Source organism: Salvelinus alpinus, chromosome 2 (genome assembly GCF_045679555.1).
Source record: "Salvelinus alpinus chromosome 2, SLU_Salpinus.1, whole genome shotgun sequence".
In the NCBI taxonomy this organism is placed as follows: Eukaryota; Metazoa; Chordata; class Actinopteri; order Salmoniformes; family Salmonidae; genus Salvelinus; species Salvelinus alpinus.
In genome coordinates this window covers 116,775,580-116,801,358 of record NC_092087.1, presented here as the reverse complement: position 1 = coordinate 116,801,358, position 25,779 = coordinate 116,775,580, and the positions used below count along the sequence as shown (strand labels likewise).

Below are 25,779 nucleotides of genomic sequence, written 5' to 3'. Positions count from 1 at the left end.
GTAGTTTATAATGATACAGGGGGGTAATGTTGTCTGACCTAGCTGGTTTATAATAGACTACAGTAGACTATATCCTGTAGTTTATAATGATACAGGGGGGTAATGTTGTCTGACCTAGCTGGTTTATAATAGACTACAGTAGACTATATCCTGTAGTTTATAATGATACAGGGGGGTAATGTTGTCTGACCTAGCTGGTTTATAATAGACTACAGTAGACTATATCCTGTAGTTTATAATGAAACAGGGGGGTAATGTTGTCTGACCTAGCTGGTTTATAATAGACTACAGTAGACTATATCCTGTAGTTTATAAAAATACAGGGGGGTAATGTTTTCTGACCTAGCTGGTTTATAATAGACTACAGTAGACTATATCCTGTAGTTTATAATGATACAGGGGGGTAATGTTGTCTGACCTAGCTGGTTTATAATAGACTACAGTAGACTATATCCTGTAGTTTATAATGATACAGGGGGGTAATGTTGTCTGACCTAGCTGGTTTATAAAAGACTACAGTAGACTATATCCTGTAGTTTATAATGTTGTCTGACCTAGCTGGTTTATAATAGACTACAGTAGACTATATCCTGTAGTTTATAATGATACAGGGGGGTAATGTTGTCTGACCTAGCTGGTTTATAATAGACTACAGTAGACTATATCCTGTAGTTTATAATGATACAGGGGGGTAATGTTGTCTGACCTAGCTGGTTTATAATAGACTACAGCAGACTATATCCTGTAGTTTATAATGATACAGGGGGGTAATGTTGTCTGACCTAGCTGGTTTATAATAGACTACAGTAGACTATATCCTGTAGTTTATAATGATACAGGGGGGTAATGTTGTCTCTCCTGGCTGGTTTATAATAGACTACAGTAGACTATATCCTGTCGTTTATAATGATACAGGGGGGTTATGTTGTCTGACCTAGCTGGTTTATAATAGACTACAGTAGACTATATCCTGTAGTTTATAATGATACAGGGGGGTAATGTTGTCTGACCTAGCTGGTTTATAATAGACTACAGTATACTATATCCTGTAGTTTATAATGATACAGTGGGATAATGTTGTCTGACCTAGCTGGTTTATAAAAGACTACAGTAGACTATATCCTGTAGTTTATAATGATACAGGGGGGTAATGTTGTCTGACCTAGCTGGTTTATAATAGACTACAGTAGACTATATCCTGTAGTTTATAATGATACAGGGGGGTAATGTTGTCTGACCTAGCTGGTTTATAATAGACTACAGTAGACTATATCCTGTAGTTTATAATGATACAGGGGGGTAATGTTGTCTGACCTAGCTGGTTTATAATAGACTACAGTAGACTATATCCTGTAGTTTATAATGATACAGGGGGGTAATGTTGTCTGACCTAGCTGGTTTATAATAGACTACAGTAGACTATATCCTGTAGTTTATAATGATACAGGGGGGTAATGTTGTCTGACCTAGCTGGTTTATAATAGACTACAGTAGACTATATCCTGTAGTTTATAATGATACAGGGGGGTAATGTTGTCTGACCTAGCTGGTTTATAATAGACTACAGTAGACTATATCCTGTAGTTTATAATGATACAGGGGGGTAATGTTGTCTGACCTAGCTGGTTTATAATAGACTACAGTAGACTATATCCTGTAGTTTATAATGATACAGGGGGGTAATGTTGTCTGACCTAGCTGGTTTATAATAGACTACAGTAGACTATATCCTGTAGTTTATAATGATACAGGGGGGTAATGTTGTCTGACCTAGCTGGTTTATAATAGACTACAGTAGACTATATCCTGTAGTTTATAATGATACAGGGGGGTATTGTTGTCTGACCTAGCTGGTTTATAATAGACTACAGTACACTATATCTTGTAGTTTATAATGATACAGGGGGGTAATGTTGTCTGACCTGGCTGGTTTATAATAGACTACAGTAGACTATATCCTGTAGTTTATAATGATACAGGGGGGTAATGTTGTCTGACCTAGCTGGTTTATAATAGACTACAGTAGACTATATCCTGTAGTTTATAATGATACAGGGGGGTCATGTTGTCTGACCTGGCTGGTTTATAATAGACTACAGTAGACTATATCCTGTAGTTTATAATGATACAGGGGGGTAATGTTGTCTGACCTAGCTGGTTTATAATAGACTACAGTAGACTATATCCTGTAGTTTATAATGATACAGGGGGGTAATGTTGTCTGACCTAGCTGGTTTATAATAGACTACAGTAGACTATATCCTGTAGTTTATAATGATACAGGGGGGTCATGTTGTCTGACCTAGCTGGTTTATAATAGACTACAGTAGACTATATCCTGTAGTTTATAATGATACAGGGGGGTAATGTTGTCTGACCTAGCTGGTTTATAATAGACTACAGTAGACTATATCCTGTAGTTTATAATGATACAGGGGGGTCATGTTGTCTGACCTGGCTGGTTTATAATAGACTACAGTAGACTATATCCTGTAGTTTATAATGATACAGGGGGGTAATGTTGTCTGACCTAGCTGGTTTATAATAGACTACAGTAGACTATATCCTGTAGTTTATAATGATACAGGGGGGTAATGTTGTCTGACCTAGCTGGTTTATAATAGACTACAGTAGACTATATCCTGTAGTTTATAATGATACAGGGGGGTCATGTTGTCTGACCTGGCTGGTTTATAATAGACTACAGTAGACTATATCCTGTAGTTTATAATGATACAGGGGGGTAATGTTGTCTGACCTAGCTGGTTTATAATAGACTACAGTAGACTATATCCTGTAGTTTATAATGATACAGGGGGGTAATGTTGTCTGACCTGGCTGGTTTATAATAGACTACAGTAGACTATATCCTGTAGTTTATAATGATACAGGGGGGTAATGTTGTCTGACCTAGCTGGTTTATAAAAGACTACAGTAGACTATATCCTGTAGTTTATAATGATACAGGGGGGTAATGTTGTCTGACCTAGATGGTTTATAATAGACTACAGTAGACTATATCCTGTAGTTTATAATGATACAGGGGGGTAATGTTGTCTGACCTAGCTGGTTTATAATAGGCTACAGTAGACTATATCCTGTAGTTTATAATGATACAGGGGGGTAATGTTGTCTGACCTAGCTGGTTTATAATAGACTACAGTAGACTATATCCTGTAGTTTATAATGATACAGGGGGGTAATGTTGTCTGACCTAGCTGGTTTATAATAGACTACAGTAGACTATATCCTGTAGTTTATAATGATACAGGGGGGTAATGTTGTCTGACCTAGCTGGTTTATAATAGACTACAGTAGACTATATCCTGTAGTTTATAATGATACAGGGGGGTAATGTTGTCTGACCTAGCTGGTTTATAATAGACTACAGTAGACTATATCCTGTAGTTTATAATGATACAGGGGGGTAATGTTGTCTGACCTAGCTGGTTTATAATAGACTACAGTAGACTATATCCTGTAGTTTATAATGATACAGGGGGGTAATGTTGTCTGACCTAGCTGGTTTATAATAGACTACAGTAGACTATATCCTGTAGTTTATAATGATACAGGGGGGTAATGTTGTCTGACCTAGCTGGTTTATAATAGACTAGAGTAGACTATATCCTGTAGTTTATAATGATACAGGGGGGTAATGTTGTCTGACCTAGCTGGTTTATAATAGACTACAGTAGACTATATCCTGTAGTTTATAATGAAACAGGGGGGTAATGTTGTCTGACCTAGCTGGTTTATAATAGACTACAGTAGACTATATCCTGTAGTTTATAATGATACATGGGGGTAATGTTGTCTGACCTAGCTGGTTTATAATAGACTACAGTAGACTATATCCTGTAGTTTATAATGATACAGGGGGGTAATGTTGTCTGACCTAGCTGGTTTATAATAGACTACAGTAGACTATATCCTGTAGTTTATAATGATACAGGGGGGTAATGCTGTCTGACCTAGCTGGTTTATAATAGACTACAGTAGACTATATCCTGTAGTTTATAATGATACATGGGGGTAATGTTGTCTGACCTAGCTGGTTTATAATAGACTACAGTAGACTATATCCTGTAGTTTATAATGATACAGGGGGGTAATGTTGTCTGACCTAGCTAGTTTATAATAGACTACAGTAGACTATATCCTGTAGTTTATAATGATACAGGGGGGTAATGTTGTCTGACCTAGCTGGTTTATAATAGACTACAGTAGACTATATCCTGTAGTTTATAATGATACAGGGGGGTAATGTTGTCTGACCTAGCTGGTTTATAATAGACTACAGTAGACTATATCCTGTAGTTTATAATGATACAGGGGGGTAATGTTGTCTGACCTAGCTGGTTTATAATAGACTACAGTAGACTATATCCTGTAGTTTATAATGATACAGGGGGGTAATGTTGTCTGACCTGGCTGGTTTATAATAGACTACAGTAGACTATATCCTGTAGTTTATAATGATACAGGGGGGTAATGTTGTCTGACCTAGCTGGTTTATAATAGACTACAGTAGACTATATCCTGTAGTTTATAATGATAGAGGGGGGTAATGTTGTCTGACCTAGCTGGTTTATAATAGACTACAGTAGACTATATCCTGTAGTTTATAATGATACAGGGGGGTAATGTTGTCTGACCTAGCTGGTTTATAATAGACTACAGTAGACTATATCCTGTAGTTTATAATGATACAGGGGGGTAATGTTGTCTGACCTAGCTGGTTTATAATAGACTACAGTAGACTATATCCTGTAGTTTATAATGATACAGGGTGGTAATGTTGTCTGACCTAGCTGGTTTATAATAGACTACAGTAGACTATATCCTGTAGTTTATAATGATACAGGGGGGTAATGTTGTCTGACCTAGCTGGTTTATAATAGACTACAGTAGACTATATCCTGTAGTTTATAATGATACAGGGGGGTAATGTTGTCTGACCTAGCTGGTTTATAATAGACTACAGTAGACTATATCCTGTAGTTTATAATGATACAGGGGGGTAATGTTGTCTGACCTAGCTGGTTTATAATAGACTACAGTAGACTATATCCTGTAGTTTATAATGATACAGGGGGGTAATGTTTTCTGACCTAGCTGGTTTATAATAGACTACAGTAGACTATATCCTGTAGTTTATAATGATACAGGGGGGTAATGTTGTCTGACCTAGCTGGTTTATAATAGACTACAGTAGACTATATCCTGTAGTTTATAATGATACAGGGGGGTAATGTTGTCTGACCTAGCTGGTTTATAATAGACTACAGTAGACTATATCCTGTAGTTTATAATGAAACAGGGGGGTAATGTTGTCTGACCTAGCTGGTTTATAATAGACTACAGTAGACTATATCCTGTAGTTTATAAAAATACAGGGGGGTAATGTTTTCTGACCTAGCTGGTTTATAATAGACTACAGTAGACTATATCCTGTAGTTTATAATGATACAGGGGGGTAATGTTGTCTGACCTAGCTGGTTTATAATAGACTACAGTAGACTATATCCTGTAGTTTATAATGATACAGGGGGGTAATGTTGTCTGACCTAGCTGGTTTATAAAAGACTACAGTAGACTATATCCTGTAGTTTATAATGATACAGGGGGGTAATGTTGTCTGACCTAGCTGGTTTATAATAGACTACAGTAGACTATATCCTGTAGTTTATAATGATACAGGGGGGTAATGTTGTCTGACCTAGCTGGTTTATAATAGACTACAGTAGACTATATCCTGTAGTTTATAATGATACAGGGGGGTAATGTTGTCTGACCTAGCTGGTTTATAATAGACTACAGTAGACTATATCCTGTAGTTTATAATGATACAGGGGGGTAATGTTGTCTGACCTAGCTGGTTTATAATAGACTACAGTAGACTATATCCTGTAGTTTATAATGATACAGGGGGGTAATGTTGTCTGACCTAGCTGGTTTATAATAGACTACAGTAGACTATATCCTGTAGTTTATAATGATACAGGGGGGTCATGTTGTCTGACCTAGCTGGTTTATAATAGACTACAGTAGACTATATCCTGTAGTTTATAATGATACAGGGGGGTAATGTTGTCTGACCTAGCTGGTTTATAATAGACTACAGTAGACTATATCCTGTAGTTTATAATGATACAGGGGGGTATTGTTGTCTGACCTAGCTGGTTTATAAAAGACTACAGTAGACTATATCCTGTAGTTTATAATGATACAGGGGGGTAATGTTGTCTGACCTAGCTGGTTTATAATAGACTACAGTAGACTATATTCTGTAGTTTATAATGATACAGGGGGGTAATGTTGTCTGACCTAGCTGGTTTATAATAGACTACAGTAGACTATATCCTGTAGTTTATAATGATACAGGGGGGTAATGTTGTCTGACCTAGCTGGTTTATAATAGACTACAGTAGACTATATCCTGTAGTTTATAATGATACAGGGGGGTAATGTTGTCTGACCTAGCTGGTTTATAATAGACTACAGTAGACTATATCCTGTAGTTTATAATGATACAGGGGGGTAATGTTGTCTGACCTAGCTGGTTTATAATAGACTACAGTAGACTATATCCTGTAGTTTATAATGATACAGGGGGGTAATGTTGTCTGACCTAGCTGGTTTATAATAGAATACAGTAGACTATATCCTGTAGTTTATAATGATACAGGGGGGTAATGTTGTCTGACCTGGCTGGTTTATAATAGACTACAGTAGACTATATCCTGTAGTTTATAATGATACAGGGGGGTAATGTTGTCTGACCTAGCTGGTTTATAATAGATTACAGTAGACTATATCCTGTAGTTTATAATGAGACAGGGGGGTAATGTTGTCTGACCTAGCTGGTTTATAATAGACTACAGTAGACTATATCCTGTAGTTTATAATGATACAGGGGGGTAATGTTGTCTGACCTAGCTGGTTTATAATAGACTACAGTAGACTATATCCTGTAGTTTATAAAAATACAGGGGGGTAATGTTTTCTGACCTAGCTGGTTTATAATAGACTACAGTAGACTATATCCTGTAGTTTATAATGATACAGGGGGGTAATGTTGTCTGACCTAGCTGGTTTATAATAGACTACAGTAGACTATATCCTGTAGTTTATAATGATACAGGGGGGTAATGTTGTCTGACCTAGCTGGTTTATAATAGACTACAGTAGACTATATCCTGTAGTTTATAATGATACAGGGGGGTCATGTTGTCTGACCTAGCTGGTTTATAATAGACTACAGTAGACTATATCCTGTAGTTTATAATGATACAGGGGGGTAATGTTGTCTGACCTAGCTGGTTTATAATAGACTACAGTAGACTATATCCTGTAGTTTATAATGATACAGGGGGGTCATGTTGTCTGACCTGGCTGGTTTATAATAGACTACAGTAGACTATATCCTGTAGTTTATAATGATACAGGGGGGTAATGTTGTCTGACCTAGCTGGTTTATAATAGACTACAGTAGACTATATCCTGTAGTTTATAATGATACAGGGGGGTAATGTTGTCTGACCTAGCTGGTTTATAATAGACTACAGTAGAATATATCCTGTAGTTTATAATGATACAGGGGGGTCATGTTGTCTGACCTGGCTGGTTTATAATAGACTACAGTAGACTATATCCTGTAGTTTATAATGATACAGGGGGGTAATGTTGTCTGACCTAGCTGGTTTATAATAGACTACAGTAGACTATATCCTGTAGTTTATAATGATACAGGGGGGTAATGTTGTCTGACCTAGCTGGTTTATAATAGACTACAGTAGACTATATCCTGTAGTTTATAATGATACAGGGCGGTAATGTTGTCTGACCTAGCTGGTTTATAATAGACTACAGTAGACTATATCCTGTAGTTTATAATGATACAGGGGGGTAATGTTGTCTGACCTAGCTGGTTTATAATAGACTACAGTAGACTATATCCTGTAGTTTATAATGATACATGGGGGTAATGTTGTCTGACCTAGCTGGTTTATAATAGACTACAGTAGACTATATCCTGTAGTTTATAATGATACAGGGGGGTAATGTTGTCTGACCTAGCTGGTTTATAATAGACTACAGTAGACTATATCCTGTAGTTTATAATGATACAGGGGGGTAATGCTGTCTGACCTAGCTGGTTTATAATAGACTACAGTAGACTATATCCTGTAGTTTATAATGATACATGGGGGTAATGTTGTCTGACCTAGCTGGTTTATAATAGACTACAGTAGACTATATCCTGTAGTTTATAATGATACAGGGGGGTAATGTTGTCTGACCTAGCTGGTTTATAATAGACTACAGTAGACTATATCCTGTAGTTTATAATGATACAGGGGGGTAATGTTGTCTGACCTAGCTGGTTTATAATAGACTACAGTAGACTATATCCTGTAGTTTATAATGATACAGGGGGGTAATGTTGTCTGACCTAGCTGGTTTATAATAGACTACAGTAGACTATATCCTGTAGTTTATAATGATACAGGGGGGTAATGTTGTCTGACCTAGCTGGTTTATAATAGACTACAGTAGACTATATCCTGTAGTTTATAATGATACAGGGGGGTAATGTTGTCTGACCTGGCTGGTTTATAATAGACTACAGTAGACTATATCCTGTAGTTTATAATGATACAGGGGGGTAATGTTGTCTGACCTAGCTGGTTTATAATAGACTACAGTAGACTATATCCTGTAGTTTATAATGATACAGGGGGGTAATGTTGTCTGACCTAGCTGGTTTATAATAGACTACAGTAGACTATATCCTGTAGTTTATAATGATACAGGGGGGTAATGTTGTCTGACCTAGCTGGTTTATAATAGACTACAGTAGACTATATCCTGTAGTTTATAATGATACAGGGGGGTAATGTTGTCTGACCTAGCTGGTTTATAATAGACTACAGTAGACTATATCCTGTAGTTTATAATGATACAGGGGGGTAATGTTGTCTGACCTAGCTGGTTTATAATAGACTACAGTAGACTATATCCTGTAGTTTATAATGATACAGGGGGGTAATGTTGTCTGACCTGGCTGGTTTATAATAGACTACAGTAGACTATATCCTGTAGTTTATAATGATACAGGGGGGTAATGTTGTCTGACCTAGCTGGTTTATAATAGACTACAGTAGACTATATCCTGTAGTTTATAATGAGACAGGGGGGTAATGTTGTCTGACCTAGCTGGTTTATAATAGACTACAGTAGACTATATCCTGTAGTTTATAATGATACAGGGGGGTAATGTTGTCTGACCTAGCTGGTTTATAATAGACTACAGTAGACTATATCCTGTAGTTTATAATGATACAGGGGGGTAATGTTGTCTGACCTAGCTGGTTTATAATAGACTACAGTAGACTATATCCTGTAGTTTATAATGATACAGGGGGGTAATGTTGTCTGACCTAGCTGGTTTATAATAGACTACAGTAGACTATATCCTGTAGTTTATAATGATACAGGGGGGTAATGTTTTCTGACCTAGCTGGTTTATAATAGACTACAGTAGACTATATCCTGTAGTTTATAATGATACAGGGGGGTAATGTTGTCTGACCTAGCTGGTTTATAATAGACTACAGTAGACTATATCCTGTAGTTTATAAAAATACAGGGGGGTAATGTTTTCTGACCTAGCTGGTTTATAATAGACTACAGTAGACTATATCCTGTAGTTTATAATGATACAGGGGGGTAATGTTGTCTGACCTAGCTGGTTTATAATAGACTACAGTAGACTATATCCTGTAGTTTATAATGATACAGGGGGGTAATGTTGTCTGACCTAGCTGGTTTATAAAAGACTACAGTAGACTATATCCTGTAGTTTATAATGATACAGGGGGGTAATGTTGTCTGACCTAGCTGGTTTATAATAGACTACAGTAGACTATATATCCTGTAGTTTATAATGATACAGGGGGGTAATGTTGTCTGACCTAGCTGGTTTATAATAGACTACAGTAGACTATATCCTGTAGTTTATAATGATACAGGGGGGTAATGTTGTCTGACCTAGCTGGTTTATAATAGACTACAGTAGACTATATCCTGTAGTTTATAATGATACAGGGGGTAATGTTGTCTGACCTAGCTGGTTTATAATAGACTACAGTAGACTATATCCTGTAGTTTATAATGATACAGGGGGGTAATGTTGTCTGACCTAGCTGGTTTATAATAGACTACAGTAGACTATATCCTGTAGTTTATAATGATACAGGGGGGTATTGTTGTCTGACCTAGCTGGTTTATAATAGACTACAGTAGACTATATCCTGTAGTTTATAATGATACAGGGGGGTAATGTTGTCTGACCTAGCTGGTTTATAATAGACTACAGTAGACTATATCCTGTAGTTTATAATGATACAGGGGGGTAATGTTGTCTGACCTAGCTGGTTTATAATAGACTACAGTAGACTATATCCTGTAGTTTATAATGATACAGGGGGGTAATGTTGTCTGACCTAGCTGGTTTATAATAGACTACAGTAGACTATATCCTGTAGTTTATAATGATACAGGGGGGTAATGTTGTCTGACCTAGCTGGTTTATAATAGACTACAGTAGACTATATCCTGTAGTTTATAATGATACAGGGGGGTAATGTTGTCTGACCTAGCTGGTTTATAATAGACTACAGTAGACTATATCCTGTAGTTTATAATGATACAGGGGGGTAATGTTGTCTGACCTAGCTGGTTTATAATAGACTACAGTAGACTATATCCTGTAGTTTATAATGATACAGGGGGGTAATGTTGTCTGACCTAGCTGGTTTATAATAGACTACAGTAGACTATATCCTGTTGTTTATAATGATACAGGGGGGTAATGTTGTTTGACCTAGCTGGTTTATAATAGACTACAGTAGACTATATCCTGTAGTTTATAATGATACAGGGGGGTAATGTTGTCTGACCTAGCTGGTTTATAATAGACTACAGTAGACTATATCCTGTAGTTTATAATGATACAGGGGGGTAATGTTGTCTGACCTAGCTGGTTTATAATAGACTACAGTAGACTATATCCTGTAGTTTATAATGATACAGGGGGGTATTGTTGTCTGACCTAGCTGGTTTATAAAAGACTACAGTAGACTATATCCTGTAGTTTATAATGATACAGGGGGGTAATGTTGTCTGACCTAGCTGGTTTATAATAGACTACAGTAGACTATATCCTGTAGTTTATAATGATACAGGGGGGTAATGTTGTCTGACCTAGCTGGTTTATAATAGACTACAGTAGACTATATCCTGTAGTTTATAATGATACAGGGGGGTAATGTTGTCTGACCTAGCTGGTTTATAATAGACTACAGTAGACTATATCCTGTAGTTTATAATGAGACAGGGGGGTAATGTTGTCTGACCTAGCTGGTTTATAATAGACTACAGTAGACTATATCCTGTAGTTTATAATGATACAGGGGGGTAATGTTGTCTGACCTAGCTGGTTTATAATAGACTACAGTAGACTATATCCTGTAGTTTATAATGATACAGGGGGGTAATGTTGTCTGACCTAGCTGGTTTATAATAGACTACAGTAGACTATATCCTGTAGTTTATAATGATACAGGGGGGTAATGTTGTCTGACCTGGCTGGTTTATAATAGACTACAGTAGACTATATCCTGTAGTTTATAATGATACAGGGGGGTAATGTTGTCTGACCTAGCTGGTTTATAATAGACTACAGTAGACTATATCCTGTAGTTTATAATGAGACAGGGGGGTAATGTTGTCTGACCTAGCTGGTTTATAATAGACTACAGTAGACTATATCCTGTAGTTTATAATGATACAGGGGGGTAATGTTGTCTGACCTAGCTGGTTTATAATAGACTACAGTAGACTATATCCTGTAGTTTATAATGATACAGGGGGGTAATGTTGTCTGACCTAGCTGGTTTATAATAGACTACAGTAGACTATATCCTGTAGTTTATAATGATACAGGGGGGTAATGTTGTCTGACCTAGCTGGTTTATAATAGACTACAGTAGACTATATCCTGTAGTTTATAATGATACAGGGGGGTAATGTTGTCTGACCTAGCTGGTTTATAATAGACTACAGTAGACTATATCCTGTAGTTTATAATGATACAGGGGGGTAATGTTGTCTGACCTAGCTGGTTTATAATAGACTACAGTAGACTATATCCTGTAGTTTATAAAAATACAGGGGGGTAATGTTTTCTGACCTAGCTGGTTTATAATAGACTACAGTAGACTATATCCTGTAGTTTATAATGATACAGGGGGGTAATGTTGTCTGACCTAGCTGGTTTATAATAGACTACAGTAGACTATATCCTGTAGTTTATAATGATACAAGGGGGGTAATGTTGTCTGACCTAGCTGGTTTATAAAAGACTACAGTAGACTATATCCTGTAGTTTATAATGATACAGGGGGGTAATGTTGTCTGACCTAGCTGGTTTATAATAGACTACAGTAGACTATATCCTGTAGTTTATAATGATACAGGGGGGTAATGTTGTCTGACCTAGCTGGTTTATAATAGACTACAGTAGACTATATCCTGTAGTTTATAATGATACAGGGGGGTAATGTTGTCTGACCTAGCTGGTTTATAATAGACTACAGTAGACTATATCCTGTAGTTTATAATGATACAGGGGGGTAATGTTGTCTGACCTAGCTGGTTTATAATAGACTACAGTAGACTATATCCTGTAGTTTATAATGATACAGGGGGGTAATGTTGTCTGGCCTAGCTGGTTTATAATAGACTACAGCAGACTATATCCTGTAGTTTATAATGATACAGGGGGGTAATGTTGTCTGACCTAGCTGGTTTATAATAGACTACAGTAGACTATATCCTGTAGTTTATAATGATACAGGGGGGTAATGTTGTCTCTCCTGGCTGGTTTATAATAGACTACAGTAGACTATATCCTGTCGTTTATAATGATACAGGGGGGTTATGTTGTCTGACCTAGCTGGTTTATAATAGACTACAGTAGACTATATCCTGTAGTTTATAATGATACAGGGGGGTAATGTTGTCTGACCTAGCTGGTTTATAATAGACTACAGTATACTATATCCTGTAGTTTATAATGATACAGTGGGATAATGTTGTCTGACCTAGCTGGTTTATAATAGACTACAGTAGACTATATCCTGTAGTTTATAATGATACAGGGGGGTAATGTTGTCTGACCTAGCTGGTTTATAAAAGACTACAGTAGACTATATCCTGTAGTTTATAATGATACAGGGGGGTAATGTTGTCTGACCTAGCTGGTTTATAATAGACTACAGTAGACTATATCCTGTAGTTTATAATGATACAGGGGGGTAATGTTGTCTGACCTAGCTGGTTTATAATAGACTACAGTAGACTATATCCTGTAGTTTATAATGATACAGGGGGGTAATGTTGTCTGACCTAGCTGGTTTATAATAGACTACAGTAGACTATATCCTGTAGTTTATAATGATACAGGGGGGTAATGTTGTCTGACCTAGCTGGTTTATAATAGACTACAGTAGACTATATCCTGTAGTTTATAATGATACAGGGGGGTAATGTTGTCTGACCTAGCTGGTTTATAATAGACTACAGTAGACTATATCCTGTAGTTTATAATGATACAGGGGGGTAATGTTGTCTGACCTAGCTGGTTTATAATAGACTACAGTAGACTATATCCTGTAGTTTATAATGATACAGGGGGGTAATGTTGTCTGACCTAGCTGGTTTATAATAGACTACAGTAGACTATATCCTGTAGTTTATAATGATACAGGGGGGTAATGTTGTCTGACCTAGCTGGTTTATAATAGACTACAGTAGACTATATCCTGTAGTTTATAATGATACAGGGGAGTAATGTTGTCTGACCTAGCTGGTTTATAATAGACTACAGTAGACTATATCCTGTAGTTTATAATGATACAGGGAGGTAATGTTGTCTGACCTAGCTGGTTGATAATAGACTACAGTAGACTATATCCTGTAGTTTATAATGATACAGGGGGGTAATGTTGTCTGACCTAGCTGGTTTATAATAGACTACAGTAGACTATATCCTGTAGTTTATAATGATACAGGGGGGTAATGTTGTCTGACCTAGCTGGTTTATAATAGACTACAGTAGACTATATCCTGTAGTTTATAATGATACAGGGGGGTAATGTTGTCTGACCTAGCTGGTTTATAATAGACTACAGTAGACTATATCCTGTAGTTTATAATGATACAGGGGGGTAATGTTGTCTGACCTAGCTGGTTTATAATAGACTACAGTAGACTATATCCTGTAGTTTATAATGATACAGGGGGGTAATGTTGTCTGACCTAGCTGGTTTATAATAGACTACAGCAGACTATATCCTGTAGTTTATAATGATACAGGGGGGTAATGTTGTCTGACCTAGCTGGTTTATAATAGACTACAGTAGACTATATCCTGTAGTTTATAATGATACAGGGGGGTAATGTTGTCTCTCCTGGCTGGTTTATAATAGACTACAGTAGACTATATCCTGTCGTTTATAATGATACAGGGGGGTTATGTTGTCTGACCTAGCTGGTTTATAATAGACTACAGTAGAATATATCCTGTAGTTTATAATGATACAGGGGGGTAATGTTGTCTGACCTAGCTGGTTTATAATAGACTACAGTATACTATATCCTGTAGTTTATAATGATACAGTGGGATAATGTTGTCTGACCTAGCTGGTTTATAATAGACTACAGTAGACTATATCCTGTAGTTTATAATGATACAGGGGGGTAATGTTGTCTGACCTAGCTGGTTTATAATAGACTACAGTAGACTATATCCTGTAGTTTATAATGATACAGGGGGGTAATGTTGTCTGACCTAGCTGGTTTATAATAGACTACAGTAGACTATATCCTGTAGTTTATAATGATACAGGGGGGTAATGTTGTCTGACCAATCTGGTTTATAATAGACTACAGTAGACTATATCCTGTAGTTTATAATGATACAGGGGGGTAATGTTGTCTGACCTAGCTGGTTTATAATAGACTACAGTAGACTATATCCTGTAGTTTATAATGATACAGGGGGGTAATGTTGTCTGACCTAGCTGGTTTATAATAGACTACAGTAGACTATATCCTGTAGTTTATAATGATACAGGGGGGTAATGTTGTCTGACCTAGCTGGTTTATAATAGACTACAGTAGACTATATCCTGTAGTTTATAATGATACAGGGGGGTAATGTTGTCTGACCTAGCTGGTTTATAATAGACTACAGTAGACTATATCCTGTAGTTTATAATGATACAGGGGGGTAATGTTGTCTGACCTAGCTGGTTTATAATAGACTACAGTAGACTATATCCTGTAGTTTATAATGATACAGGGGAGTAATGTTGTCTGACCTAGCTGGTTTATAATAGACTACAGTAGACTATATCCTGTAGTTTATAATGATACAGGGAGGTAATGTTGTCTGACCTAGCTGGTTGATAATAGACTACAGTAGACTATATCCTGTAGTTTATAATGATACAGGGGGGTAATGTTGTCTGACCTAGCTGGTTTATAATAGACTACAGTAGACTATATCCTGTAGTTTATAATGATACAGGGGGGTAATGTTGTCTGACCTAGCTGGTTTATAATAGACTACAGTAGACTATATCCTGTAGTTTATAATGATACAGGGGGGTATTGTTGTCTGACCTAGCTGGTTTATAATAGACTACAGTAGACTATATCTTGTAGTTTATAATGATACAGGGGGGTAATGTTGTCTGACCTGGCTGGTTTATAATAGACTACAGTAGACTATATCCTGTAGTTTATAATGATACAGGGGGGTAATGTTGTCTGACCTAGCTGGTTTATAATAGACTACAGTAGACTATATCCTGTAGTTTATAATGATACAGGGGGGTCATGTTGTCTGACCTGGCTGGTTTATAATAGACTACAGTAGACTATATCCTGTAGTTTATAATGATACAGGGGGGTAATGTTGTCTGACCTAGCTGGTTTATAATAGACTACAGTAGACTATATCCTGTAGTTTATAATGATACAGGGGGGTAATGTTGTCTGACCTAGCTGGTTTATAATAGACTACAGTAGACTATATCCTGTAGTTTATAATGATACAGGGGGGTCATGTTGTCTGACCTAGCTGGTTTATAATAGACTACAGTAGACTATATCCTGTAGTTTATAATGATACAGGGGCGTAATGTTGTCTGACCTAGCTGGTTTATAATAGACTACAGTAGACTATATCCTGTAGTTTATAATGATACAGGGGGGTCATGTTGTCTGACCTGGCTGGTTTATAATAGACTACAGTAGACTATATCCTGTAGTTTATAATGATACAGGGGGGTAATGTTGTCTGACCTAGCTGGTTTATAATAGACTACAGTAGACTATATCCTGTAGTTTATAATGATACAGGGGGGTAATGTTGTCTGACCTAGCTGGTTTATAATAGACTACAGTAGACTATATCCTGTAGTTTATAATGATACAGGGGGGTCATGTTGTCTGACCTGGCTGGTTTATAATAGACTACAGTAGACTATATCCTGTAGTTTATAATGATACAGGGGGGTAATGTTGTCTGACCTAGCTGGTTTATAATAGACTACAGTAGACTATATCCTGTAGTTTATAATGATACAGGGGGGTAATGTTGTCTGACCTGGCTGGTTTATAATAGACTACAGTAGACTATATCCTGTAGTTTATAATGATACAGGGGGGTAATGTTGTCTGACCTAGTTGGTTTATAATAGACTACAGTAGACTATATCATGTAGTTTATAATGATACAGGGGGGTCATGTTGTCTGACCTGGCTGGTTTATAATAGACTACAGTAGACTATATCCTGTAGTTTATAATGATACAGGGGGGTAATGTTGTCTGACCTAGCTGGTTTATAATAGACTACAGTAGACTATATCCTGTAGTTTATAATGATACAGGGGGGTCATGTTGTCTGACCTAGCTGGTTTATAATAGACTACAGTAGACTATATCCTGTAGTTTATAATGATACAGGGGGGTAATGTTGTCTGACCTAGCTGGTTTATAATAGACTACAGTAGACTATATCCTGTAGTTTATAATGATACAGGGGGGTCATGTTGTCTGACCTGGCTGGTTTATAATAGACTACAGTAGACTATATCCTGTAGTTTATAATGATACAGGGGGGTAATGTTGTCTGACCTAGCTGGTTTATAATAGACTACAGTAGACTATATCCTGTAGTTTATAATGATACAGGGGGGTAATGTTGTCTGACCTAGCTGGTTTATAATAGACTACAGTAGACTATATCCTGTAGTTTATAATGATACAGGGGGGTAATGTTGTCTGACCTAGTTGGTTTATAATAGACTACAGTAGACTATATCATGTAGTTTATAATGATACAGGGGGGTCATGTTGTCTGACCTGGCTGGTTTATAATAGACTACAGTAGACTATATCCTGTAGTTTATAATGATACAGGGGGGTAATGTTGTCTGACCTAGCTGGTTTATAATAGACTACAGTAGACTATATCCTGTAGTGTATAATGATACAGGGGGGTCATGTTGTCTGACCTAGCTGGTTTATAATAGACTACAGTAGACTATATCCTGTAGTTTATAATGATACAGGGGGGTCATGTTGTCTGACCTGGCTGGTTTATAATAGACTACAGTAGACTATATCCTGTAGTTTATAATGATACAGGGGGGTAATGTTGTCTGACCTAGCTGGTTTATAATAGACTACAGTTGGAAGATCACTGTAAAATGTTTTAGGAACGTTCAACCCAACTGGCAGGCCCGATGTGGCCTGTAAACTATGAGTATCAGGACGCTGCATAAGGCCCGATGATGCCTGTAAACTATCAAAATCAAATTTATTTATATAGCCCTTTGTACATCATCTGATATCTCAAAGTGCTGTACAGAAACCCACCCTAAAACCCCAAACAGCAAGCAATGCAGGTGTAGAAGCACGGTGGCTAGGATAAACTCCCTAGAAAGGCCAAAACCTAGGAAGAAACCTAGAGAGGAACCAGGCTATGAGGAGTGGCCAGTCCTCTTCTGGCTGTGCCGGGTGGAGATTATAACAGAACATGGCCAAGATGTTCAAATGTTCATAAATGACCAGCATGGTCAAATAATAATAATCACAGTAGTTGTCGAGGGTGCAGCACCTCAGGAGTAAATGTCAGTTGGCTTTTCATAGCCGATCATTAAGAGTATCTCTACCGCTTCTGCGGTCTGTAGAGAGTTGAAAACAGCAGGTCTGGGACAGGTAGCACGTCCAATGAACAGGTCAGGGTTCCATAGCCGCAGGCAGAACAGTTGAAACTGGAGCAGCAGCACGGCCAGGTGGACTGGGGACAGCAAGGAGTCATCATGTCAGGTCATCCTGAGGCATGGTCCTAGGGCTCAGGTCCTCTGAGAGAGAGAAAGAAAGAGAGAAAGAGAGAATTAGAGAGCATACTTAAATTCACACAGGACACCGGATAAGTCAGGAGAAGTACTCCAGATATAACCAACTGACCCTAGCCCCCCGACACATAAACTACTGCAGCATAAATACTGGAGGCTGAGACAGGAGGGATCAGGAGACACTGTGTCTGCGTCTCTCACATGGGTAGGCAGACCTTTCCATAAAAATGGAGATCTATAGGAGAAAGCCCTGCCTCCAGCTGTTTGCTTAGAAATTCTCGGGACAATTAGGAGGCCTGCGTCTTGTGACCGTAGCGTACGTGTAGGTATGTACGGCAGGACCAACTCGGAAAGATAGGTAGGAGCAAGGCCATGTAACGCTGAGTTTCAGGCCGCTGTATAAGGCTTGACGTGGCTTGTAAACTATGAGTTTCAGGCCACTGTATAAGGCCCGACGTGGCTTGCAAACTATGAGTTTCAGGCCGCTGTATAAGGCCTGACGTATTAGGCCTGATGATATATGTAATGGTTAAATTATAATGCTAATATTCTCCTGGGAACTCACTTGTGAAGGCCACAGAACTGAAAAACAATCGAATTCAACAACCATTTGTTACTAAAATAATATCATGGGATGTAACTGTTCAATTCAATCGAAAATGCAAGGAACACTGGGAAATTATTGGATGCTTAGTGGGGGCGTTAAACTGAACAACAACAACAACAACAGTATTACTATGAGTCCTGTAAAGGTGGTACTGCTATTTATATACTATATATATATCTATATAACAAGTACTGCTCACTCAGCTATTTAACTTTCTGAACTACATTACTGTAGGTCATTAGATTTACAGCAACGTGTGTGTGTGTGTGTGTGTGTGTGTGTGTGTGTGTGTGTGTGTGTGTGTGTGTGTGTGTGTGTGTGTGTGTGTGTGTGTGTGTGTGTGTGTGTGTGTGTGTGTTTGCATGCGTGCGTGCGTGTTCAAGTGTTGGTGTAAATGAAAACATTTTTAAGTCCTACTGCTAGTAAATATCAATGATCTCCAAACTAACTTTTTCCACTGACTGACAGACCTCTTACCCTCTCCTCACTCTCCCCCTCGCTCCTCTCTCTCCTCACTCTCCCCCTCGCTCCTCTCTCTCCTCACTCTCCCCCTCGCTCCTCTCTCTCCTCACTCTCCCCCTCGCTCCTCTCTCTCCTCACTCTCCCCCTCGCTCCTCTCTCTCCTCACTTTCCCCCTCGCTCCTCTCTCTCCTCACTCTCCCCCTCGCTCCTCTCTCTCCTCACTCTCCCCCTCGCTCCTCTCTCTCCTCACTCTCCCCCTCGCTCCTCTCTCTCCTCACTCTCCCCCTCGCTCCTCTCTCTCCTGACTCTCCTGACACTACCCTGATGTCTCTCCTCCAGGTATTCTCTAAGGTAGTGTTCAGCTGTATAGTAATTAATTAAAGGGGATGTCTCTCCTCCAGGTATTCTCTATGGTCGTGTTCAGCTGTATAGTAATTAATTAAAGGGGATGTCTCTCCTCCAGGTATTCTCTATGGTAGTGTTCAGCTGTATAGTAATTGATTAAAGGTGATGTCTCTCCTCCAGGTATTCTCTATGGTAGTGTTCAGCTGTATAGTAATTAAAGGGGATGTCTCTCCTCCAGGTATTCTCTATGGTAGTGTTCAGCTGTATAGTAATTAAAGGTGATGTCTCTCCTCCAGGTATTCTCTATGGTAGTGTTCAGCTGTATAGTAATTAAAGGGGATGTCTCTCCTCCAGGTATTCTCTATGGTAGTGTTCAGCTGTATAGTAATTAATTAAAGGGGATGTCTCTCCTCCAGGTATTCTCTATGGTCGTGTTCAGCTGTATAGTAATTAATTAAAGGGGATGTCTCTCCTCCAGGTATTCTCTATGGTAGTGTTCAGCTGTATAGTAATTGATTAAAGGTGATGTCTCTCCTCCAGGTATTCTCTATGGTAGTGTTCAGCTGTATAGTAATTAAAGGGGATGTCTCTCCTCCAGGTATTCTCTATGGTAGTGTTCAGCTGTATAGTAATTAAAGGGGATGTCTCTCCTCCAGGTATTCTCTATGGTAGTGTTCAGCTGTATAGTAATTAAAGGTGATGTCTCTCCAACAGGTATTCTCTATGGTCGTGTTCAGCTGTATAGTAATTAAAGGGGATGTCTCTCCTCCAGGTATTCTCTATGGTAGTGTTCAGCTGTATAGTAATTAAAGGGGATGTCTCTCCTCCAGGTATTCTCTATGGTCGTGTTCAGCTGTATAGTAATTAAAGGGGATGTCTCTCCTCCAGGTATTCTCTATGGTCGTGTTCAGCTGTATAGTAATTAAAGGGGATGTCTCTCCTCCAGGTATTCTCTATGGTCGTGTTCAGCTGTATAGTAATTAATTAAAGGGGATGTCTCTCCTCCAGGTATTCTCTATGGTAGTGTTCAGCTGTATAGTAATTAAAGGGGATGTCTCTCCTCCAGGTATTCTCTATGGCCGTGTTCAGCTGTATAGTAATTAATTAAAGGTGATGTCTCTCCTCCAGGTATTCTCTATGGTAGTGTTCAGCTGTATAGTGAATGAAGGGGATGTCTCTCCTCCAGGTATTCTCTATGGTAGTGTTCAGCTGTATAGTAGTTAAAGGGGATGTCTCTCCTCCAGGTATTCTCTATGGTCGTGTTCAGCTGTATAGTAATTAATTAAAGGTGATGTCTCTCCTCCAGGTATTCTCTATGGTAGTGTTCAGCTGTATAGTGAATGAAGGGGATGTCTCTCCTCCAGGTATTCTCTATGGTCGTGTTCAGCTGTATAGTAATTAAAGGGGATGTCTCTCCTCCAGGTATTCTCTATGGTCGTGTTCAGCTGTATAGTAATTAAAGGGGATGTCTCTCCTCCAGGTATTCTCTATGGTAGTGTTCAGCTGTATAGTAATTAAAGGGGATGTCTCTCCTCCAGGTATTCTCTATGGTCGTGTTCAGCTGTATAGTAATTAAAGGGGATGTCTCTCCTCCAGGTATTCTCTATGGTAGTGTTCAGCTGTACAGTGAATGAAGGGGATGTCTCTCCTCCAGGTATTCTCTATGGTCGTGTTCAGCTGTATAGTAATTAAAGGGGATGTCTCTCCTCCAGGTATTCTCTATGGTCGTGTTCAGCTGTATAGTAATTAAAGGGGATGTCTCTCCTCCAGGTATTCTCTATGGTCGTGTTCAGCTGTATAGTAATTAAAGGGGATGTCTCTCCTCCAGGTATTCTCTATGGTCGTGTTCAGCTGTATAGTAATTAAAGGGGATGTCTCTCCTCCAGGTATTCTCTATGGTCGTGTTCAGCTGTATAGTAATTAATTAAAGGGGATGTCTCTCCTCCAGGTATTCTCTATGGTCGTGTTCAGCTGTATAGTAATTAAAGGGGATGTTTCTCCTCCAGGTATTCTCTATGGTAGTGTTCAGCTGTATAGTAATTAAAGGGGATGTCTCTCCTCCAGGTATTCTCTATGGTCGTGTTCAGCTGTATAGTAATTAAAGGGGATGTCTCTCCTCCAGGTATTCTCTATGGTAGTGTTCAGCTGTATAGTAATTAAAGGGGATGTCTCTCCTCCAGGTATTCTCTATGGTCGTGTTCAGCTGTATAGTAATTAAAGGGGATGTCTCTCCTCCAGGTATTCTCTATGGTAGTGTTCAGCTGTACAGTGAATGAAGGGGATGTCTCTCCTCCAGGTATTCTCTATGGTCGTGTTCAGCTGTATAGTAATTAAAGGGGATGTCTCTCCTCCAGGTATTCTCTATGGTCGTGTTCAGCTGTATAGTAATTAAAGGGGATGTCTCTCCTCCAGGTATTCTCTATGGTCGTGTTCAGCTGTATAGTAATTAAAGGGGATGTCTCTCCTCCAGGTATTCTCTATGGTCGTGTTCAGCTGTATAGTAATTAAAGGGGATGTCTCTCCTCCAGGTATTCTCTATGGTCGTGTTCAGCTGTATAGTAATTAATTAAAGGGGATGTCTCTCCTCCAGGTATTCTCTATGGTCGTGTTCAGCTGTATAGTAATTAAAGGGGATGTTTCTCCTCCAGGTATTCTCTATGGTAGTGTTCAGCTGTATAGTAATTAAAGGGGATGTCTCTCCTCCAGGTATTCTCTATGGTCGTGTTCAGCTGTATAGTAATTAAAGGGGATGTCTCTCCTCCAGGTATTCTCTATGGTAGTGTTCAGCTGTATAGTAATTAATTAAAGGGGATGTCTCTCCTCCAGGTATTCTCTATGGTCGTGTTCAGCTGTATAGTAATTAATTAAAGGTGATGTCTCTCCTCCAGGTATTCTCTATGGTAGTGTTCAGCTGTATAGTGAATGAAGGGGATGTCTCTCCTCCAGGTATTCTCTATGGTCGTGTTCAGCTGTATAGTAATTAAAGGGGATGTCTCTCCTCCAGGTATTCTCTATGGTCGTGTTCAGCTGTATAGTAATTAAAGGGGATGTCTCTCCTCCAGGTATTCTCTATGGTAGTGTTCAGCTGTATAGTAATTAAAGGGGATGTCTCTCCTCCAGGTATTCTCTATGGTCGTGTTCAGCTGTATAGTAATTAAAGGGGATGTCTCTCCTCCAGGTATTCTCTATGGTAGTGTTCAGCTGTACAGTGAATGAAGGGGATGTCTCTCCTCCAGGTATTCTCTATGGTCGTGTTCAGCTGTATAGTAATTAAAGGGGATGTCTCTCCTCCAGGTATTCTCTATGGTCGTGTTCAGCTGTATAGTAATTAAAGGGGATGTCTCTCCTCCAGGTATTCTCTATGGTCGTGTTCAGCTGTATAGTAATTAAAGGGGATGTCTCTCCTCCAGGTATTCTCTATGGTCGTGTTCAGCTGTATAGTAATTAAAGGGGATGTCTCTCCTCCAGGTATTCTCTATGGTCGTGTTCAGCTGTATAGTAATTAATTAAAGGGGATGTCTCTCCTCCAGGTATTCTCTATGGTCGTGTTCAGCTGTATAGTAATTAAAGGGGATGTTTCTCCTCCAGGTATTCTCTATGGTAGTGTTCAGCTGTATAGTAATTAAAGGGGATGTCTCTCCTCCAGGTATTCTCTATGGTCGTGTTCAGCTGTATAGTAATTAAAGGGGATGTCTCTCCTCCAGGTATTCTCTATGGTAGTGTTCAGCTGTATAGTAATTAATTAAAGGGGATGTCTGTCCTCCAGGTATTCTCTATGGTCGTGTTCAGCTGTATTGTAATTAAAGGGGATGTCTCTCCTCCAGGTATTCTCTATGGTCGTGTTCAGCTGTATAGTAATTAATTAAAGGTGATGTCTCTCCTCCAGGTATTCTCTATGGTAGTGTTCAGCTGTATAGTGAATGAAGGGGATGTCTCTCCTCCAGGTATTCTCTATGGTAGTGTTCAGCTGTATAGTAGTTAAAGGGGATGTCTCTCCTCCAGGTATTCTCTATGGTCGTGTTCAGCTGTATAGTAATTAATTAAAGGTGATGTCTCTCCTCCAGGTATTCTCTATGGTAGTGTTCAGCTGTATAGTGAATGAAGGGGATGTCTCTCCTCCAGGTATTCTCTATGGTCGTGTTCAGCTGTATAGTAATTAATTAAAGGGGATGTCTCTCCTCCAGGTATTCTCTATGGTCGTGTTCAGCTGTATAGTAATTAAAGGGGATGTTTCTCCTCCAGGTATTCTCTATGGTAGTGTTCAGCTGTATAGTAATTAAAGGGGATGTCTCTCCTCCAGGTATTCTCTATGGTCGTGTTCAGCTGTATAGTAATTAAAGGGGATGTCTCTCCTCCAGGTATTCTCTATGGTAGTGTTCAGCTGTATAGTAATTAATTAAAGGGGATGTCTGTCCTCCAGGTATTCTCTATGGTCGTGTTCAGCTGTATAGTAATTAAAGGGGATGTCTCTCCTCCAGGTATTCTCTATGGTCGTGTTCAGCTGTATAGTAATTAATTAAAGGTGATGTCTCTCCTCCAGGTATTCTCTATGGTAGTGTTCAGCTGTATAGTGAATGAAGGGGATGTCTCTCCTCCAGGTATTCTCTATGGTAGTGTTCAGCTGTATAGTAGTTAAAGGGGATGTCTCTCCTCCAGGTATTCTCTATGGTCGTGTTCAGCTGTATAGTAATTAATTAAAGGTGATGTCTCTCCTCCAGGTATTCTCTATGGTAGTGTTCAGCTGTATAGTGAATGAAGGGGATGTCTCTCCTCCAGGTATTCTCTATGGTCGTGTTCAGCTGTATAGTAATTAAAGGGGATGTCTCTCCTCCAGGTATTCTCTATGGTCGTGTTCAGCTGTATAGTAATTAAAGGGGATGTCTCTCCTCCAGGTATTCTCTATGGTAGTGTTCAGCTGTATAGTAATTAAAGGGGATGTCTCTCCTCCAGGTATTCTCTATGGTCGTGTTCAGCTGTATAGTAATTAAAGGGGATGTCTCTCCTCCAGGTATTCTCTATGGTAGTGTTCAGCTGTACAGTGAATGAAGGGGATGTCTCTCCTCCAGGTATTCTCTATGGTCGTGTTCAGCTGTATAGTAATTAAAGGGGATGTCTCTCCTCCAGGTATTCTCTATGGTCGTGTTCAGCTGTATAGTAATTAAAGGGGATGTCTCTCCTCCAGGTATTCTCTATGGTCGTGTTCAGCTGTATAGTAATTAAAGGGGATGTCTCTCCTCCAGGTATTCTCTATGGTCGTGTTCAGCTGTATAGTAATTAAAGGGGATGTCTCTCCTCCAGGTATTCTCTATGGTCGTGTTCAGCTGTATAGTAATTAATTAAAGGTGATGTCTCTCCTCCAGGTATTCTCTATGGTCGTGTTCAGCTGTATAGTAATTAAAGGGGATGTTTCTCCTCCAGGTATTCTCTATGGTAGTGTTCAGCTGTATAGTAATTAAAGGGGATGTCTCTCCTCCAGGTATTCTCTATGGTCGTGTTCAGCTGTATAGTAATTAAAGGGGATGTCTCTCCTCCAGGTATTCTCTATGGTAGTGTTCAGCTGTATAGTAATTAATTAAAGGGGATGTCTCTCCTCCAGGTATTCTCTATGGTAGTGTTCAGCTGTATAGTAATTAAAGGGGATGTCTCTCCTCCAGGTATTCTCTATGGTCGTGTTCAGCTGTATAGTAATTAAAGGGGATGTCTCTCCTCCAGGTATTCTCTATGGTCGTGTTCAGCTGTATAGTAATTAAAGGTGATGTCTCTCCACCAGGTATTCTCTATGGTAGTGTTCAGCTGTTTAGTAATTAAAGGGGATGTCTCTCCTCCAGGTATTCTCTATGGTCGTGTTCAGCTGTATAGTAAT

At 38.9% G+C, this 25,779-nt stretch overlaps 1 protein-coding gene across 3 annotated transcripts in view; it reads left to right on the top strand.

Annotated features, from left to right (window-relative positions):
* Positions 1–25,779, top strand: part of LOC139568433 (synaptogyrin-3-like) — a 36,107-nt gene that overhangs the window by 1,500 nt on the left and 8,828 nt on the right. The gene's annotated exons all lie outside the window — the stretch shown is intronic.